Source organism: Calonectris borealis, chromosome 2 (assembly GCF_964195595.1).
Source record: "Calonectris borealis chromosome 2, bCalBor7.hap1.2, whole genome shotgun sequence".
Taxonomy (NCBI): Eukaryota; Metazoa; Chordata; class Aves; order Procellariiformes; family Procellariidae; genus Calonectris; species Calonectris borealis.
In genome coordinates this window covers 37,764,165-37,785,946 of record NC_134313.1, presented here as the reverse complement: position 1 = coordinate 37,785,946, position 21,782 = coordinate 37,764,165, and the positions used below count along the sequence as shown (strand labels likewise).

The window sequence follows — 21,782 nt, the reverse complement described above, 5'->3', positions numbered from 1 at the left end:
GTCTCAGACTGCTGAGGACTTAGAAACATACAACATGCACAAATTATCTCTTCAGCTGCTCTCTGAAGTACAGCAGCAGTAGGACCCAAGGTCCTTACGTGTTAGCCGAGAAAGATAACAACGAAATAAGCCTTGGGTTGTTTCTTTGTTTTGCTTGTGTTTGTTTCGTTTTCTTTTTCCCCAAAGAAAGAACATACAATAATGTGACACAGAGGGAGCTTACTCTGTTCAAATAACATGATGTTTAAACAAACCAAAGATTTATATTTTACAGGGGAAAAAATTATCACCTGTTATCACCACTGGCATACAACAATTGGTAGTAAAACACTACCCTTCATAAAAGGTCAGCACTTCAAAGCTAGATTTAACTAATGCCACCACTGGAATGTTTCCTCTACAGAAAAAAAGCTTTTAAAAAGACAAAAAAAAAAAAAAAAAAATCACAAACCACACACACTCCTTATTCTGCATGTGCTAGAATGAGGTAAACCCAAAACCTGGCTATTGACAAACCGAAGTATTATTGCGGAAAAAAAAACGCTGATTTTTGTCTATGCGATCTGAATGAAATGGAGTTAAAAGACATATAGCATGCACTAAGATCAGACAGATTTGCCAGAATTTTCCTGGGATTAATTAAAGGGAAATCATTTTAAATCCCTCTCTTCTTCCGAAGCCTCTCCAAGCTGAATTTACTCCATTTAGGTAACAAATGCAAAGGAAGGGAGGCATGTGCTATTTTCCAATCAAGTCATCCACAACAAAGCAATGTGGTTTAGAGAAGAGAATTTTTTAAGCTTTCAAAATACAAAATCATTCCAAAGACCAGATGAAATATATTCCTCTGTGCAAATGGAGTCCTTCAGACAGTAAAACAAAATGTGCATATCACAGAATCATAGAATCGTTTAGGTTGGAAAAGACCTTTAAGATCATTGAGTCCAACTGTTAACCTAGCACCGCCAAGTCCACCACTAAATCACGTCCCTAAGCACCTCATCTACACGTCTTTTAAATACCTCCAGGGATGGTGACTCAACCACTTCCCTGGGCAGCCTGTTCCAATGCTTGATAACCCTTTTGGTGAAGACATTTTTCCTAATATCCAAGCTAAACCTCCCCTGGCGCAACTTGAGGCCATTTCCTCTCGTCCTATCACTTGTTACTTGGAAAAAGAGACGGACACCCACCTTGCCACAACCCCCTTTCAGGCAATTGTAGAGAGTGATAAGGTCTCCCCTAAGCCTCCTTTTCTCCAGACTAAACAACCCCAGTTCCCTCAGCCGCTCCTCATAAGACTTGTGCTCCAAACCCTTCACCAGCTTCGTTGCCCTCCTCTGGACACGCTCCAGCACCTCCATGTCCTTCTTGTAGTGAGGGGCCCAAAACTGAACACAGGATTCAAGGTGCGGCCTCACCAGTGCCGAGTACAGGGGCACTTCCCTACTCCTGCTGGCCACACTATTTCTAATACAAGCCAGGATGCTATTGGCCTTCTTGGCCACCTGGGCACACTGCTGGCTCATGTTCAGCCGGCTGTCAATCAGCACCCCCAGGTCCTTTTCCTCCGGGCAGCTTTCCAGCCACTCTTCCCCAAGCCTGTAGCGTTGCATGGGGTTGTTGTGACCCAAGTGCAGGACCCGGCACTTGGCCTTGTTGAACCTCATACAGTTGGCCTCAGCCCATCGATCCAGCCTGTCCAGGTCCCTCTGCAGAGCCTTCCTACCCTCGAGCAGATCAACACTCCCGCCCAACTTGGCGTCATCTGCAAACTGACTGAGCGTGCACTCGATTCCCTCATCCAGATCATTGATAAAGATACTAAACAGAACTGGTCCCAATATTGAGCCCTGGGGAACACCACTTGTCACCAGCCACCAACTAGAGTTAAGTCCATTCACCACAACTCTTTGGGCTCGGCCATCCAGCCAGTTTTTCACCCAGTGAAGACTACACCCGTCCAAGCCATGAGCAGCCAGTTTCTCCAGGAGAATGCTGTGGGAAATGGTGTCAAAGGCTTTACTAAAGTCCAGGTAAACAACATCCACAGCCTTTCCCTCATCCACTAAGTGGGTCACCTTGTCATAGAAGGAGATCAGGTTAGTCAAGCAGGACTTGCCTTTCATAAACCCATGCTGACCGGGCCTGATCGCCTGGTTGTCCTGTACATGCCATGTGATGGCACTCAAGATGATCTGCTCCATAACCTTCCCCAGCACCAAGGGTCAGACTGACAGGCCTATAGTTCCCTGGGATCCTCCTTCCGGCCCTACTTGTAGATGGGCATCACATTTGCTAACCTCCAGTCAACTAGGACCTCCCCGGTTAGCCAGGACTGCTGATAAAGGATTGAAAGTGGCTTGGTGAGCACTTCCACCAACTCCCTCAGTACCCTGGGGTGGATCCCATCTGGCCCCATAGACCTGTGTGTGTCTAAGTGGTGTAGCAGGTCGCTAACCATTTCCCCTTGGATTATGGGGGCTTCATTCTGCTGCCCGTCCCTGTCTTCCAGCTCAGGAGGCTGGGTACCCAGAGAACAACTGGTCTTACTATTAAAGACTGAGGCAAAGAAGGCATTAAGTACCTCAGCCTTTTCCTCATCCTTTGTCACTATGTTTCCCCCCACATCCAATAAAGGATGGAGATTCTCCTTAGCCCTCCTTTTGTTGCTAATGTATTTATAGAAACATTTGTTATTGTCTTTCACCACAGTAGCCAGATTAAGTTCTAGTTGGGCTTTGGCCCTTCTAATTTTCTCCCTGCATAACGTCATGACATCCTTGTAGTCCTCCTGAGTGACCCGTCCCTTCTTCAAAAGGTCATAAACTCTCCTTTTTGTCCTGAGTTCCAGCCAAAGTTCTCTGTTCAGCTAGGCCGGTCTTCTTCCCCGCTTGTCTTTCGGCACATGGGGATGGCCTGTTCCTGCGCCTTTAAGATGTCCTTCTTGAAGAATGTCCAGCCTTCCTGGACTCCTTTGCCCTTCAGGACCGCCTCCCAAGGGACTCTGTCAACCAGGCGCCTAAACAGGCCAAAGTCTGCCCTCCGCAAGTCCAAGATAGCAGTTCTGCTGACCCCCCTCATTAGCTCTCCAAGAATCAAAAAGTCTATCATTTCATGATTGCTATGTCCAAGACGGCCTCCAACCATCACATCACCCACAAGTCCTTCTCTATTCGCAAACAACAGGTCCAGTGGGGCGCCTTCCCTAGTTGGCTCAGTCACCAGCTGTGTCATCAAAAAACTCCTGTGCAGGATTCACACGAAGCCGTTGGAAGTCTTGATATTTATGCCCAATTGCAAAAATGTTTTAATGTAATGGAAAGATAAGTAATGCTTCTTGGTGGAGTTCAATCTCCGATTCCCCTACAACTGTGTAAGCAGGAATATTAGCATCAAGGATCAGGATGAACACAAGCTCCTCTGCAAAAGAAGCCTGACAATTATAATTACCACACACAGCACATGTTTTACCACAATCACGCCAAACCTTCTCTGTATTTATGCTCCTTACCTTTTTTTTCACTACTACTTTCACCACCTGTGCTTAAGCAGAAATTATTATAAGCTTCTTAGCTGTAAGTGGTCACGTCTACAAACATGGGAAGGGCTGGTGCTTGGTGCCAATCAGCTTTTGCTAATCTGCACCCTACCAGTGCTCCCGCTGCGCCTCGGGATTGACTGTCAGGAGATCAAAACCGTCCCCTGAGCCAACGGAGGGCACAAAAATCACGTTCCTGTCTCCCTCTCTTCTGCTAAAGGTATTTGTTATGTCACATACGTTGTACAAAGCCAGGGGATCTGCTTGAGGTCTTAACTCATTTACAAATGGAGAGAGCCAAATTCAACGCTTTCTTGTAATAAATATTTCACCTTAATTTCGGAGCTTTATGTAAAAAAAAGGTCTAAATTTGCACCTTGTCTACTATTCCTGTAGCAAAATAGATGTATCAGGAAAAACAGTTCTTTTAGCTAGATCTATATGGGGCAAATTACTACTTTTATTCTATTGTTACACAGCAAATAACTATGTGTTATACTATATTCTATAACTACAATCTTTGTATTAATTTATTTGTAACAATTATACAATGGTTTAATGACAGGTTAAAAACACCTCAATATCCAGAATATTCCTGTGACAATAATTCACTTGCAGTCACCTAGATATTACTGGTATAGCAGTAATGGTGCCCTTTTACCACACTGGTTTCAAACCCGAGTTAGAGCAGGTAAGTATGGACACAGGTGAGCAATGCTTCGAAACAGGACAACAAGGAAAGATTCCACCAGATTTGGAAAGTTGTCTTCTGGGAGCAGAAAAAGCCCGTCATGCTTTACTTGTACCTGTATGCGAGATGTAGTCCAAGAAATGATAGCTTTTGTCAGTTACTCTTTCAGAACACATACAAAGGAAAACTCAATCAGATATTTAGATAACACTGAAAGGAAACTAAGCTTACACATATTGCACACAGGCGTTTCACCTGCTTACCAAAGGGTAGATAAGAACTTTTTGTGCAACTCATAATGGAAACCTTCGTACTTAGCTTTGAGTGATACTAGAAGAGTCATTTTAACTATTTTATTTCCAGCAACAATTAGGAAATGTGAGCCTCTCTGTAATACTGTGGCAAGAAATAATGAAATTCAGAATTTAAAAGAAGAAAATGCAGGCACTATAAAGAATGTGACACTGGTAGTATATACTATATATATAGTATACAGTATCTTAAAAGTTTAATATATCCCTCGGTTTGGTTGGTGTGTTAACATGTTTTACATTTTATAAAAGCATATAGCGTATTTATTAAGTAGAAGTAATTGTTGGAGATATTTCAGTTACTGCAATACAAAACTAGTTAGTCTATTATTTACAAAATAGCTGTGAAAAGTACATATCCTTCAGTTAGATTTCTATTTTAATCAGTGAAACTATGGGAATAATCCCATAATAGTTCAATAATGTTTCAATAATAACATTTCAGTAATAACATTTCAATACCTTTTTGTACTTCAAAAAGAACATGAAAGAACATAACTAGATAAAATCGCTTCCTTTCTGAAGTACGAAACCCATCTCTTGAATTCATTTTCCTTTCTACTCCATTAAGAACATTTTTTCTCTACCAAGAGAAGGTTTTTGCATCTCCCAAGTACAACAAACTCAGCATACCTCTATGAAGTTGGTACTTACGAGGCAGAAAGCTGGCAATAATTGCCCCTGTTTTCAGGAGGAACAGCTGCCATGCAAACAGCCCTAACTCATACAAGTCATTAACACAACAGAGACAACCACCTCACATTGAAGAATTACGCTACTACCTTTAGATCAAGATTACTCAATTACATTTTAATGAGGTCGGTAACTCTGCCAACCCACTATCTCTGGCAGAGGCCAGCTGTAACCCCTGCAGCCCAGCCTCTGCAGGGAGCCCGGGGCAGCACCGTGGCTCATGAGCCTCCTGTGAAGAGCTGGGGGTTCAACAGGTCCAGGCAAATTTCCAGTGCGGCTCAAACCTGGGTATCTGAAGGCTGCTCATCAGTAAAAGAGGAGAATGCACGGGTGGTATTTTTAAATGACTTAAAGTCTGTTTTGAGGGTGGGAGTTTTTTTGGTGTGAGGGGGTTAGAAAACTGGAAGGAAGAAAACTGTGGAAGGAATTAGTCTATGACAGTGTGTGCTGTTTGGCATTTGAGAAGAGTAGTTTTCGTTTCACTGCATTTGAACAACCAGGAAAGTTTCAAAATCTTGTGGGACCGGATCAAACTCATGTGGTAGCAGTCACTGAGCCGTTTAAGTGCCTTAAAGCTTCCATCAGCAGGTCTTTGCTGCAGGTACAGGCATGGCTAAAATGAATACAATTTGTCTCCAAAAAGAAATGGAATTAAACCCAGCAGTCTACATACAGTGCAAGCTTCAGCATGATTTAAGAGGAAAAAAACCCAACCAACCACTCTTTATTTTATCAGTATTTGAAAATTCTCCCTTCCTCCAAAAAGCATTTTTCAGTATCTTATTTAGCTTATTACCATATGCTTGCAATTTCTACTCTCCGTAGAAGTCATTCCTTGGAAAACCAAAGGAAAATTTTTGTGAACCACAGATATAATAAAATAACCCCCTCCATGAAATGGTCTAAAAGCTTGGATTGCTTCTGCTCCACCTCCCCACATCTGGCACACGCATCAGATTACAGGCCAGAAGGCAAAGCGAAGAGACAGAAAGGGAGATAGTGGCTGGATCACAACTAGAAGGAAGCAACCCTCTATAATTCAGACTTTTTTCCCGAATGCCGATACATCAAAGTGTGATAAATAAAACCAAACATGGGAGAACCCCACACACGTGCACGCACAGACACACAAACGCCCCCCCTGCTTCAATCACTTCCCCAAAAGGCAGTGAATTACACGAAATGTGCTTGGATGACTTCAGAACTATCACTCTGTGCCAAAAGCACAACTGGGCTTCTTATATTGTTAACCGACAAGTTCACAGGAAAATGGCAATCACGCATCTCTAATTCACAAGACACTTTCACTTTTTCTAATTTGTGAGGTATTTCATAGGTACAAACAAAACTGAAAGCCACTGAATTGTCTAAATGCCACAATATTGTCAAATAAACAGTTTATCAATTGGTCTTTTTGCTGTTTAAGTTTGCAAACTTAAAACTCAACCAGGAAGATCTACACAAGGATGTAAGGAGCTGGTTTGGGAACGTTGTTTCCCAGACCTCTCTCTGAAGCCACCATTCTCCTTGTCCCTTCAACCCCACATCAGCAGCACAACGGCATAAAACCTTCACCAAGTCTTTCAAGCTTAGCAATAAATCCGCTGCAGTCTGAATTATCAAAATTATTCAGACCGTTCAAATGATTTTTTTGTTCCAAATGGACTTGGCACGCTGGTCAGGAACTCGTCGAGTCAAACACAAGTAACAAAAGTGGAATTCTTCTTGCTAAGCTAATTGATGGTCCTACAAAAACGAAACAGGCAACTGCATATTCAAAACTTTCAAAGACGCACTGTATTACAGTTACAGAGTGCCTTCCCCTCTGTGCCTGGTGTAATATGATCGTAATTGCTGTGAAAGGGCGAGAGACCGACTATATGTTAAATCCTGCCATCTGTAGGTGCTTTACACAGTTCCATTTGCTGCTGCCGGGTCAAAAGTTTACCCTATTTTCGCTTGTTCATAACCAATCACACAAGTCTCTGCTATGTGTAATCTTTGACCCACTCTCAAAGCAATTTTTGTATTATGCAGTCACATGACTACACTGAAAAAACCCACACGTTTTATTAAGAATACACTTCTTGTTGGTTAGCTTAATAATTATTATTATTTCCATATTCAGTAAGCGTACTGTACTGACCTTGTTCTTCCCAGTTAACTCCCTTGGAGCACAACCATAGTGCCATGAATTCTCCCCACAAAATGCTCCAGCATTTCTGGCTAGTTGCAATCCAGAACCACAAGCAAAACAGGACTGGAAAGCATTCACGGTACCTGTTGTTTTAAAAGTAGGGGGAAGCAACTGTTCAGTTTGTCCTAATAGGGAGAGAAGATGCTCTGTAAACATTTAAATTAACGTTCACAGTGAAAACAAAAATTGCCTCTGAAAATTAGGATTGTCATAAGAATATCCCTACATATTTACCTTAAAAATTAAATATGCAAAAATATATTGCAGGGAAACATTTATGCTACTGATATTATTATTATTGAAATATCTAAGGAACAAGTAGTCCCACGAACAACAGAATTAATTAAGCCTCATCTCCCACAGATTTGCACCTCCTGGTTGGTTGACTTTGGTGTCTAGAAAGGTGAAAGCTTTGAACAAAGCTTTTCCCACAGTTGGGACATTTGTTTAAAGTCTCTCTTTTCCCATTACTAGGATTCCCAGGCAACTAATAAGATTATTTCATGCTGTAACCTTTCCCTCTGCCAGGGCACCTTTAGGTGCTTCCACCTATAGGCAGCTCCTTATTTTCACAAAACTTGTGGGATCTGAATTTTGAGACCTCCACTGTGCCAAAAAATGTAATCAAAATCACCAATAGGTTCAAAAGCTACTGAGAGGAGATGTGCATGTACACAAGTGCACAGTGTAACCTCATGAGCCTTGTTTCCATAGGAAATGAGGCTAAAAATAAAGGAGTATATTTGACCTTATTATAATTTCACAGAAAGCTAATTTAGATGGACCAAACTAAACAGCTGGCTATACTAACAGATCACCTAAAAGTAGTATCACAATATTTAAATCCATCTCGTAGATTTTGCTAGACAGTTTTCAAAGGAAAACAGACACACAGGCCCCATTTATCTTCTAATAGGAGATAAATAGAGGTACTTTCCCATAGACATGTATTTTACTGTAATCGATGAATTGTGATAGATCTCCAATCCTTTAATTTTTTTTTTAATCTAGCTTTTATGCAAATGTGTTCTGTCTCCAAGGATATAAACACAAGTCAGCACTCACATGAATAGCTGCATTGCTCCATTTCACGTCTGACTCTTACATGCTAAACCCTTCGTAAATGTAACAGAGAAAAAAAGCAAGCCCATGCCATTGAGATCAGTTCAGTAATATATACCAGAGAATAATCAAATAAATAACAGCATTAAACCATTTCTAAGCAGGTCAGGAAATATGTTCACATACAAAATTGAAATAGTTATAAAACCCCGATCATTTACTAAAAGACAGAATAAAAATTACTCAAAATAAATAAATCAAAATATAGATTCTAAGGCCAAAACAGCCCATCATCTCACCTCTTGTACAACAAAGACCATAGGATTTTACTTAGCAGCTCCTAAAGCAAGTTTGATACTCTGGCATCCACCAGCAAAGTTTATTGTATTTATGCATTGTTACCAACAACCCACCCATGTCAGACTTGACCATGTCTGGACATACATATATATATTGTCAAAAGCAGAAAAAAAAAAATGCACTTCTAAACCAGCGTCTGTGCTTGGAGATACTTCCATGGCTCTTTTCTGCAAATACAGTTAGAAAAAAGTTGTTCTATTCTCAAAGAGCCGTCATTCATGTCTAAAAGCTTTAACAAACTTCCAGACAAGGTAGACCCTTTGATCTATATGCCTACCTAATACTTGATTAATTCTCCACATGCCCGCAAAGATGCTGAATTTTTTCTCATTTTTGCGTCCCTTATTAACAGTGACAGAAGATTAATTTAAAATCCTGCAGAAACAAACAGAATTTTAAAGTGTCGCAACTTTACTGAACCCTGTAATTTTTTTTGCTGTAGGAAAATGTAAGAACTCTATCTGAAATTGGAAACCAGATTTGAAAGAACAAGCAAAAAACAAAAGTTGGGAGAAGCCCTGAGACCACCTTTGAATTATTAAAGGTAAGAACTGGAACCTTAGATTAAAAACATACAGAAATCATCTAAATGAGAATTACAGAATCTTCTAAATGAGAATACTGCTAGGTAGGAGTCCCACCAGAATAAAAATACACAGGAACTAACCCAAGCTGTTACACACTCTTTAATGAGGCACATCTCTTTAGAATGCTATCCATCAAGTCATATACTACTTCCATCATATACTACTTCCATAAACTGCTCAGTCTCAGTCAATGCCTGATCTTTAGAAAACAGAAAATGCTACTGGTAATGTTGTATTTCTCCTAAACAACAATAACAAAAAAGTAAAATAGAAGTCAACATTTTAAAGCAATGAAACAGATTTATCCAGCTGAAAAACATGTTGGCAGATGTTACTTTTTTTTTATATATATATATATGTGTATATATATCTGCATCCAACTCCATCCAATCCCTTGCACGTATATATATATAAAAAATACATATATATACACACATATATATTTATATATAAAAATATAAAATAATGAATTATAAAATGATTAATACTAACAATCATATACCAGACATTAGCTATTAGATACTATACAAAAGTATATACAACATAGATGTTTTTTTTTATATATTATATACATAAGTATAAAAAATAAATAAAACATGTGCACATATACACACAACATTCAGACATCTGCTAACAGGACTGGTATCGCCTGTGATCCAGGCCAGGAACAAGTGCATAGTCTTTTGTCCAGGGGAAAGCAAGATGGATGATGTCTAGAGGAAACCCACTCCACTCAGCTTATCAGCAGCAGAATGGGCAAAGAACAGTGGAAAAAGCCTGGTATAAAAGAAGAAACAAAGAAAACAAGGCAACAGAACTGACTCTTAAGAACACAGGCGGGAAGGCTGAAGGTAGTCAAAGGTATCTACATGTTTGACACAGGGAAATTTTTCACCTTGGCAGAAAAGTTTGATCAAGAGCAGAGCTCAAACAACTGCAAGAGACGACAAGACGGAAGGAGTGAAGCTGAGAACTCAGGAAACCTGACTCAAACCCTGAGGTGATCCAGTAGTATGGAAACGCTATAGAGCCATCTGCTATTTTGTCTAAGTTTGTGCATCTCTTCTCATTTTTCTACAATGCAAAAAGTGATTTTAGAAAGTTTGCAACTAAGCATGAATTTATACCATTCTTTATATTACCGGGGCAATTTGGAGAGTTCCATACTGATGATAGCAATTTGGTTAGCCGACTCATGAGGGCCCCACTCCTGATAAAGAGAAACAATCTGTCCCCAGCAAATTGATCTTTCATGCCAGAGCCAGAAACCTTATAGGAGTCTGATGAGGCTTAGGGGAATTTGCAAGTACCTGGATTTCACGTAGGTCCATAGAGCAATGACACAAGGGAACTGTGATGCAGGAGAATTGCTTTCATTCAGTTTTATTTAAGAACAACTCTGCCATACATACTAGAGGCCAGGCTAATTGCAATGACTCTTTACAACAATGCATATAGTTCCTCTATTTGACTGTTTTTGAATTAAGTCATCCAGATTATTTGTATAAATAAACATACACAAAAGTAACTTAAAAGCTTTTTCTACCATCAGCTGAAAGAGAGAACTATAGTAAGTAGAGATCTTAAAACTAGCACCCTCTTTGTACATGATTTTTCTATTATTTCATTTTCACATGAACCATCTTCATTATTACAAGGGCTTAATGGTTTCCTAAGTGTGCAAATTCTTAGAACAGTGAATCTGAAAAAATGCAAAAGTTAAAAAATATAAATCATATAAAAATCTAAATCTTCATTTAGTACTTAATCTTATGATCATCAAAATACACAACCAAGTGTGGAGGTAATTGTTAGAGGCATTTGTTTTGGATGACCTGCATAGACTAACAAGGTATTCAGTGCTGTCATGTAATGGGTATGTGTATTATCTCAGTATAATAAAAACTTTATAGACTATCACCGCATGCCAATGAAGAGTACCTGTACAATTTCGTTTTGTTTTGTTTTATATATATATACAGAGATACACACTCAAAAATTAGTATTTGACTTCTCAAATGGCAATTAAAAGTTTGAATCTGAATTACCTCGTATGCAAATAAGATGCTTTTTATATGGCATGGTAGCTTGTAATTGATAAGGGCATTTTAAATGAACTGTTTCAAAGGATGTGGTTTACTATTAAAAGAGGTCGCTTATTACAAGGGGTTTGCAATTATATTTTGGTGGTTAGATGCAGATCCTCCCACCAGCTAATTCCCAACAGACCTCACTTCCTAGTCCTCAGGGTAGTCACCAACCTGACCAGCCTGCACATGCCACAAATAGCTATCCTAGAAATATTGTCAAGATGTCATCATGGAAATAACACTGGACCACGAGAGAAGGGAGGCTCTTCTACCTGGCCCCTTCCACTCCACCTTCTTCCACTCCCCCTGTAAATTGGACTGTGGCAAGCCTCCAACTATCCAGTTGCTGGGCAGTATTTGCTGCCACAAAGCTGCTCTCCATCTCCTTTGGTAAAAAGCAGAGCAGATGGAAATTTCCTGTAGGCTGGTCTTGGCCCACAGACTGCTGTTTGGACCATACTCCTCTACAAATAAGAGCAATCTATTCATTGCATCGAACTGACTGGCCCTACTGTCCTCTTTTACAACGCAACTCCATCCAATCTCTTAACTCAGTGATAAAACACAGTGCAATGTGAGCACATTTCATCGCCTGTGCTTGGGCTAGGAACTAAGCCATGAAGGAAAATATGGCCATGTCACGCTAAGCAAAGAAACACATGAGTAACTCTGGCAAGCATCTAAGATAAGGCTCTTCTGAATGACTGACGGTAATGGTATATTGATGTTATAATAAATTATTACCTACACACACTGACAGAGTAAGCAGAAGCAGCAGCAGAAGCTGTGCAAACATCATCTTCAGAGCAGCAGCTGTATGTTCTCTAAAAACATTGGAAGACAAGAATAGGAAGGAATCCTTTACACAATTAAAAATGTTATAAACCTTGCTGTGTCCCAAAAGTTTCCAAATTTTATTTAGAATGAAACACACACCTCAATATATCTAATAACCATGTTTTTTCACAGGACACAAAGGAGTTCTCACTTTCATTGGTCTTCCCTTGACTCCCCTGCTAAATTACACCTAAAAACACTAGGGAGCTCAAAGCAGAACTCTGTCCTGATTTCTGTTCCCTTCACTGTCGGATGTATCTTGGGTTTTACACGGAGGTTGTTAAGACTTGCTTTTAAAACATCATTCAGAAAGATGAGTCAAAGTTCTGGTCATCGATGTAGCTCTTCTTGTTGTTCCAGTGACGACAAAATACCTTCCTGAAGAAGGGAAAACCTTGGGTAGCACAGGATGAAATTGTCATTTGAAGGACTATTAGCTTTCTTGCATAAAGTCAAAAGATGGTCACTATGAATGTATGATACTTCATAAGGTCTTTATTCTCCACTATTTATCTGATGGTTGAAGAGGAAAGCTAGGAAGGGGAAGGAGAAATGTTTCATATTATGTTTAGGACAGAGTGATGTCTGTTGAGCTCTGCCTACAGGTTTCTTACAGGGCTTTGCAAAATGCAGTGCTACCTCTCAAATGAAGAAAAGCTTCTCTCCAAGAATCTGTCACAAGAAGAAAAGGTCCACTGTCGATTCCCGTATGCAGCAAGTGCTGCAGCTTCAGTAACCGAGCAGAGCTTCCCTGGAAAAACTCTCCTGGGAGAACTCCCTTTCCCTGGAAAGGCTCCTCATCGTCTCTTCCCAACAAGCAGAGTACGTGGGGAATGTTCAGTAGGTATTTGCTGCTCAAGTGCCAGATATCAGCAGAGACAGAGAAGTGATGACAGGCCCTTTCTGCTTGAAAAGTTAGGGCTGTCCTCAAAGACCCCAAGCAGCCTAAAACATATTTGAATCAACCCAAGAGTGTACAGGAGCAGAAGAGGAACTCTTTCTTATCCTTTTGTACTCATGCTTTTCTGCCATACTAAGTACATGAGCAGAGTCAAAGGCAGGATGGATGAATTAACTCAGAAAAAAGCTGTCCAAAAAAGCTGAGCAATCAGTCCTCAAAAAATTAATGATAAAAGACTTTGAATAAAGCCAATTTGTAATGGAATGTAAGAAGGGAAGTCCCTAAAGAGAAAAACTGTCTACCAGCTCTGCAGCAGGTTTTGCTGCCCCATGCAGTTTACCATGGCAAGGAGCCAACTTGGCAAGGCTCACTCTTCTCCAAGGAGCCTGGCAGCGCGCCAGCCACACTCACAGGTCTCATTTCTGCTGCCAAGCTCGAGGGGCAATTGAAGATCCTGTTTTGTCAATCTGCAGACCTGGTTATGACCAAGAATATTTATGTTTTAAAATGTTCTTAAGCAAGTCAAGTTCCCTCTGTTTATACAGCGACTGAACAGGCGAAACAGAATACTTAACCCAGCTAGAGAAAATGAGCCACAGATTGTTAATTATATGGCTATTTGCACTTTGACTGGAAGAGGAAGTAAGCTGGTTATAACTACTTTGGGCTTTACTCCTGCAACTGCATTGAAACCACATTTATGACAGCTGAAACTATGCAATTTTATATAAATGTGGGCACTTCCTGTTTTTGAAGCAAGTCCTCGGCTGCTCGCCCTCACCTCACGGTAATGTTGCTGGAACCAGAATGTATTAAATGTGCTCAGTTTTGAAGACCGATCTTAAGATCTTATTTTACTAACTATTTTTAAACACGTAGATAAAACGCATATATTGGACTACTGCTGTCAAGCATCTCTATTTCTAGGACCTAACTGTACTCCTTAGGCGTTAGGAAACACGTATGTTTTCCACGTGTGAGACTGAAACGCCCAGCTGTCACCCGGGGCGTGCTAAGTCCCCAGTGACGTGGTCACGGTCACTCTCGGACGGGGAGGCAGGCGCATCGCGTTCCCCCGAGCAGACAGGCTGCACTCTGAATTACACACGCCAGCAGATCTATCTTTTTCCACTCAATATGCAGTACTTCAAGTAATTTGTAATAGCAGCTTCGTTATTTTGCACAGTATGGTATTAATTCTTCATTGTGCCAAGTATATGTTCAATTTTATCGACACTGAGTATGGGGAGTAACACAGTCCTCCCGGCATAAATCAAAGAAAATCATTATTTGACTAGAAGATAATTTTGAAAATACCATTTAACAACCCTAATAAGCAGCAGTATGTTTCCTGTGCCTTTTCTCTTACTTTGCTTATTTATGTTAATTGGATCTCACAAACCAAACTTCTGCAATGAGTACAATTACATAAATCAGCACTCTGCTCTTTCATTGACAGTCATTTTCCTAAAAGATTACAGCAGGAAGACTGATCTTATTGTTCAACTGAAAAGCAAATGCATATCCAGTAATTCCTGATGATAGAATGTAGTAATTCTTACTTACAAAAAAAACCCCACCCACATTTAATTTACAATGTATTCCTCCAGATATAGTTTGTGACATACTGCTTGAGAGTCAAGTACCCCTACAAATGCAAGATAGTTACAGTCAAGATCACTAAAATCCTTAACACAGAGAAGTGTCAGCATTTCTACTACCTTTGTTTTGCTCTCCAAGGCCACAACTTCTTATTTCTGACCATTAGATCCCACCCTTTAACTATGAGAACTTGCCAGCTTTGCAGTGCTAACAGAGAGTGAACAATTACAGACCTCTTAGTCTCAAACTGGAAGATTAAATAAAGATTCAGCTTAAAAGTCCTTATGCAAAAATCTCCATCTAAAAGAAACACTAAAGCTAAAATTTCCAATTCAATTACACCTGATTTATTGATTTCTCTTCACCTAACTTTCAAGGTGAACATGGTATACAGTCTAAGTCATGCACTTCTTTAAAAACACTTCCCTCGATTGCCTTCTTCCTGCCTCAAGTCAAGGCATGGTTTTGAAGTGTCAGACAAGCTGATTTTGCAACTAGAAGAGCGGGTCCTGCCGTCCCTCTTCCAGGTCATCTTCAGCGCAGACATCTGTCCAGCTCTGCAGTTACCAAGTTCAAAGAGTTAAAGAGCCAGCCAAGTAACCCAACCAAAAATGCAGTTAGCTGACCACTGGTTTGGCTCCCTGAGCCAACTCACCCCCGAGTCACGGCAGCAGCGGCGCTGGCATGAGGGAGATGGGGTAATACCTCAGCAGGGAGGGGGCAAGCCACGCTTCTGGAAGCTGTTAAACCAAGGTTAGCTGCAATGACACCGCATTTGTGACATGTCCACAGAAACTGGCCCCGTGTTCAACCCCTATCCTCCAAACAAGGGAGGACATAGAAAAATCCAATTCATGGGGTGCAGTCTAAAGCTGCCTGATTACCTTAAGAGCTTCACTGAGCTACAGACTCAAACTTGAAGTCTCAACTCCTCTTTTGACTTTTTTTTGACTGAAGCTCACTGTTTCTACGCAGAAGCACTCAAGTGCAGATCTTTGCAAACTTATTCCCAAAAGTAATGCAAGCATTTCTAATAAGGAAAAGAAAAAAAGACTTAATGAAGACAACCCGGATTAGCTAAACGATACATCATAGTGGAACAATTCTGCTGTTAAAGATCATGCAGATGTTACGATGGAGGCAAAGAAAGCCTTTCTTTAGCTATAGCCCAGCTGCTGCATACAACTTCAAAAAGACTTGGCACAGGACTTCAGCCACAAAACTTCCCCCTCACTTCATTTCATGCACGTCATCTGAAACTTCAGTGAGCTGCACCAAGGACAAAACTGACACAAGGGTTTTTTGGAACATCTTATGAACAGTGGGGCAGCTCCGTGTGCTGCCAATACTCACACGCACCTTCACAAAACTCGACTATACATCTCCATTCCTCCTCAACGTCACGATCCCTCAAAAGCAATGATATCCCACACTGCTGTCCCTCTTATTTATACTTGCATTATCTTCTACTTTAAAGACGACAAACGAATTACCACATAATTAACATATATTAAAACTTCAAAAAATAGCCATAATATAAAGGAAATTATCTGTTAAAGTAACATGAGAAAGTATTATCAACTTCCATTCACATCCTTCACTACCTATACACTGAGCTACTCTGAACAGTCAGACGCCCTGACCATGAAGCCGAAAATGCCTTAAAATCACACTGAATGTACATGCTTAATGCCAGTCTTGTATTTTCCACATAATATATGCACTACAAAGAAAATATATATTCACTGTCTAAATTCAAAGTTCAGCTTTTCCTTTTAAATCTGTCAAAGTATTACAACCTGTAGTACACAAGAAGAACTTGCATTGATTTTATATATGTAACAGTAAATCACAGAGAACTTAATTTGATCTGCATACTAACATTACACTTACGTGTGATTTCCTCTCAACGATGATATTGATAGGAGATGTACCTGAGAAACCTAAACTGCTTGAAGATGGGTGTATGTGTATGAGATTAAATTAGAGCATTCCTGATGCATGGGAATCTTAGAAACTGTTTTTAATTTCTTCCTTTTTCTTCTTTTATTAATTCGTATGACATCAGCTCATTTGACTCTTATGACATTCTTAGCTTCCACCATGTGAAGCCGATTTGTCACCTACAATATTCTTCCCACAAGTGTGAAGTTACAGACAAAGAATAATTAGTCCAAACGAGCAACTAAAATTCTGTTAACATTCAAACTTTGTAAGTAAAACAGAGTAGAAAAAACTGCAGAAACAAGGAAATACAAACAGAAATGCACCGAAAGAGGTTTTTAAAAAAACCTACTCAATTACTTCATTACTAAGAACTTGATAAAAAGCTGGAAACCCACAACTTGAAAGAATATTAGTAATGTTGATTAAAAACAGTGAAGAAAACTCATTAAAGCAAAGGTAAAGCCTGAAATACTAGAAATATTAACCACAGTATTACTGTATTCATGAAAACATAACACTTCAAAATGACCTACTTTAATAGCAGTAAAAAAATGAAAGAATATGGGCACTAACCCCCCGACTCCACTGGTTTTATAAAACACCATCTACTTCTCAGAATTAGTAACAGACTCATGAAACTGAACCAATTTGTTCAACAGATGTTTCAGTTAACCCAAAGGAATTTTACTTTTCTATTGTAGAAATAGAGCACGCTGAATAAAATTCCACTATTATTAGCAGCTTTCAAAATACATTAGATCAAAACTAGCTTCCATTTCCATTCTTTCTTTCTTTCACATAACAGAAAACATTTTCCATACCGGGTTAGACGTGCACCGAAATAAAGTAGGCACATTGATAAAACCAGTCCCCCTCCTCCCCCCCGCCCCCCGTTTTACGGGATACGCAGGAACGGCAGAGTTTTTATTTTTCTTGGCGTTCCTCTCTCCACATTAGTCGATAATCTTCCCCGCGCAGCTCTGCCAGCGCGCTGCCCGGCAGACCCACAGCACCCCTGCTGTTCCACTCCCGTGCGCTTCTCCAGCGGGCTCTGCGAATTGTGCGATCCTTTGGTAATGCGTGCTATTGCATCAGTCTAACTGCAACATAATTTTCAATGCTCTAGGTAAAGCAAATAATTTCATTTTTAACTTCTGCTCATAAAATACGGATTGCTTCCCCTGCCCCCCCGCCTTTTTTGTTTATGTTTAAGGATTTAAAGAACAACTTGCACTGCACGACAGTAGTCAAACAAAAATACCTCAGGTTTTCTTAGAAAGCAGCACTTAAGAATATTGCTCGGCGCCTAAAGCATTACTGCAGCCTTTCACAGAGCCATATGTAGTAGATCCCCCATGAGCAGGCCGGAAGGGGAACGTGCATTCTTACTCTCTGTATTTAATATAATATTTAGCCATTATCAAAGCTTCATAGCTTTTACTGTCTCTCTCTCTCCTGCAATAGAGAGTAACTGCTTATCTGGCAAACACACTCACTATGTTTCTAGGCACCGAAGACACGCTCTTGGATAATTCATAAAATCTGATCTAACGTTAGATATTTTGCATTCAGGTTAGCTAAGCTAAAACACTATTTAGTTTAACCATGCCTTGGCCAAAAAATTCTCCATTATCTACTGATTACAACAGCATTGTAGCTAGCTATCACACTGGGAAAATACAAATCCTGAGCCTGAAGAAATGCAGATGAAATTCTGACCTCAAGCCATTCTGATAGTGGGCATTACAAACACCGTCTACTTTGTATCTGATACAATAACCAGGCACAAGAGGCATGTGCCTGCGATGAATGTTGAATTTACGTGTCATTTTGGTTTTATGTACATATATTATCTGAGTTGACAGCATCAAAAAATGCTGTGCTTCTTGCACCCCAAATCATATTACGTGATACAAACATCTACACTAAAACCCATCTGCAGAGGCAAGCATTCACAGGAGGAAATGTCAGAAGTAAGTTTTAGAGAAACCTAAACTTTGCCTTTGTTTGCTTCTGCGGCATGGTATACACCGCAGTTATGTCATACCAGTTCCACAGCACCTCTGCGTCATTCAGCGTACAGAATTACCACTAATCAAAACAGTAATCTGTTTTACTCTTGGTATTTGGCGTATGGTCCGATACCTTATTTACTGCACGCTACTCAAATTTTTTTTGAAAGACAGAACAAGTAATTTCTTTGTGAATTCAATGGTGCAGCTGAGTGCTTCATCAACATAATGGTTAGTCCTACTATTACTCGTAATTTAGAATAACTGTGTTATTCCTAACTTCCTAACAGCAGTGACAGCTTTAAGGTCAAAATGATTCTCCAATTCTGAAGACAACTTTGTCTCCAGTTTGGCATAACTCAGACCTAATTTTTTCACAGCACTTAGCATTACATTGTGCTTTATATAGCACTTTCAAACCTCAACCCCCACTGCTTCACTCGCAGTTACCAGGGCTCAGCACTTTTCCAAATCAGATCCAAAGATCTCAAGTCATCCACAAGAAAGCAAGACGCATACAGTTAGCAAAGACATGAGAAAAGCCAGGATTGAGCAACTTACCTAGCATCACCTAGGAAGTCTGCAGCACAGCCAGGAAGAGAGTCCTGTTCGCCAGGGCAGCATGCAGCTGCGCAGAGCACCAGAACGGCTTCTGCCTCCTGCGATCCCCTGCCTCGCCCGCCACGCACGTCCCGACTTCTGCTGGAAGTGAGGCAGGGGTACTATAGAGAACAGCCTTCTCCACCGCATCAACTAGATTCATTCCCGGAGCAAGTCCATCCTGTGCACGGAATGAAGGAGGGGTCCTGTGGAAAAAAGCAGCACGTCAGCGTATGGTTAAATACCATTAAGTTGTAAAGCTTCCTCACTAGGGGCCAAACGAAAGAGCTTTGCAAAGACAAGCTCAGTTTTGACATTCCTTCACTTGGACACTGCCACACTGGAAAAATGTTTGCATTCACCACTTCTAGAAAAAAGAAATTGAGACATCAGACCTTGTACGACGGGGTCACACTGACACCTACAAAAAACAGCAGTGGGGTCAAAATCTTTAGATATACCATGCAGCTCTTGTGGCAAAGGAGTAAACTGGTTGCAAATGCAAAACAATTCTCTGCATAGGGACTAGCCATAGGTGATGGTTAAAAACATATTCCCAAGGAGCTTCTACTGAAATCAAAGACTGTTTATTTATATTCAAAGCTCTCTACAGAAAAGGACCTTCCAGAACAAACTCCTCTGCCTGTTTTCTTCAAGCCATATCCTCTGGCCCATGTTGATTCAAGCGCTGGTCCTTCTTCGTTCCCACCTTCAGCGCCCTTGCCAAGTCTCTCTTCACCCCCACTCCCCAAGATTTTTCATCTCTCCTGGCTCAGTCACTTCCAGGCTTGGCTGGCAGTGCCACACTCTCCCCTTGACTCCCCCTCCTTTGTCCCCCAACACGCTGTCATATTAACTCTCACTCTCACCCCGGGTTTGTCTCCCCTGTTCACAGTCTACGGTATTTTGGGGCCGGGACCACGCCAGGGCCCTGTGCGTGCCAGTGCCCCACGGGTCTGCTTCTGGCTCTCAGGTGCTAGGGTACAAGGCAGCGGTTTCATCCCCCAGCTCAGCCTCCCCCTCCCCTTCCAGGCCATACAGGTCTCACATGCTCAAGACAGCACGCGAGAACTGTGATTTCTTTAAAAGGTTACAGTTTTGTTAGATCGGAGATTTTCGCACTGCTGACAAAAGCAAAGCCATGACTCATAAGCTGCTCTCCTTCCCCAGTGCCTATCACCAGCGCTTCCCACACTGCCATCTAACTCCCAGTCTCTGCTTCAAAGGGAAGGACACGGAGCATCTCCAAAAACAGGTTCTTTTTAAAAAAAAAAAAATAATCTACAATGAGAAATAACTTCTTCCAAACATTCCTACAGATAGCTAAATAATTTTGGCAGAAAAAAAAATTAAGCTAGAGGCAACTGCCTAGCCCCAAAGGCTAATGTTTTGCAAAGTTATAAAAAACTCCAACCAGCATCCTATGTTGGGAAGCGTCAGGCAGCCTTCCTTACTGCAGTTCCTGGTACTCCCCTTTCAGCCCTTCATAGCCTAAGTCATTCAGCTGACTGAAACGAGAACTGTGCAAATATTAACACCCGAGACCAGTGGTCAAACTGAGGAATAGCTGCTGAGGGTGGACAGTGCCGGAGTGAACACCACGCAAACCGCCTTTGTCTTCACCACCAGTTCTGTTGCATGCCTACAAGCAATGTTCAAACAGCATCGTCAGTCGACAGCACACAGTCCAGCTAGCCTTTCTTCGGATGCCACCGTTTTCATCTAGAGGTACCAATGCTTGCCTGAAAAGCTACAGCTGCTCACGAAATACTTCTAAGCCATGAAAACCTGAAGTAAAATGGGTTAGCTTCATTCCTGATGAAGGTCACATACAGCTAACAGAGATAATTTCAGCAAATCCATTTTACTTCACATTGGCACTAAATTAGGGGCAGTCGTGTATCAGTTACAGAGAGGAAGGGTAACTTCATACTATTGCTCGTGATCATCTGCCCCTGCCTGGAGGGGAAATAACCTTCTTGTATGAAACTCTGGGAAACTTTCTTTCCTTTTCTCTATTTAGCAGTTACTTATCTCATCATGAAAAACAAATGCAGCACACTGTCAAATAATATACAGAAAGGGGAAAACCTCTCAAAACAGACAACACATTCTTTTAGAGCAAAATCGAATTTACAGATTTTTTTACTGAGCTCTAAATAGCAAACAAGACATCAATTTCTCGATGGCTCTTGTAAATACTTCTGTACAAACATGGTCCAGAAGAGCAGACCAAGAAAAGAGAAAAACAGTGTCACATGCTCACCGATGGATGCAAATTATAGTATGGATTAAATGCACTATGACATTTATTTTTCAATACGAAATAATTATTTCCAAGGAATGACTAA

At 40.7% G+C, this 21,782-nt stretch overlaps 1 protein-coding gene across 2 annotated transcripts in view; it reads right to left on the bottom strand.

Annotated features, from left to right (window-relative positions):
* The window catches only part of NCOA2 (nuclear receptor coactivator 2), a 197,073-nt gene that overhangs the window by 106,753 nt on the left and 68,538 nt on the right, over window positions 1-21,782 (bottom strand). For both annotated transcript variants that reach the window (XM_075141677.1, XM_075141678.1), the window contains exon 3: window positions 19,393-19,637. The gene's annotated coding sequence lies outside the window, so the exon portion shown is untranslated. The remainder of the gene's footprint in view (window positions 1-19,392; window positions 19,638-21,782) is intronic.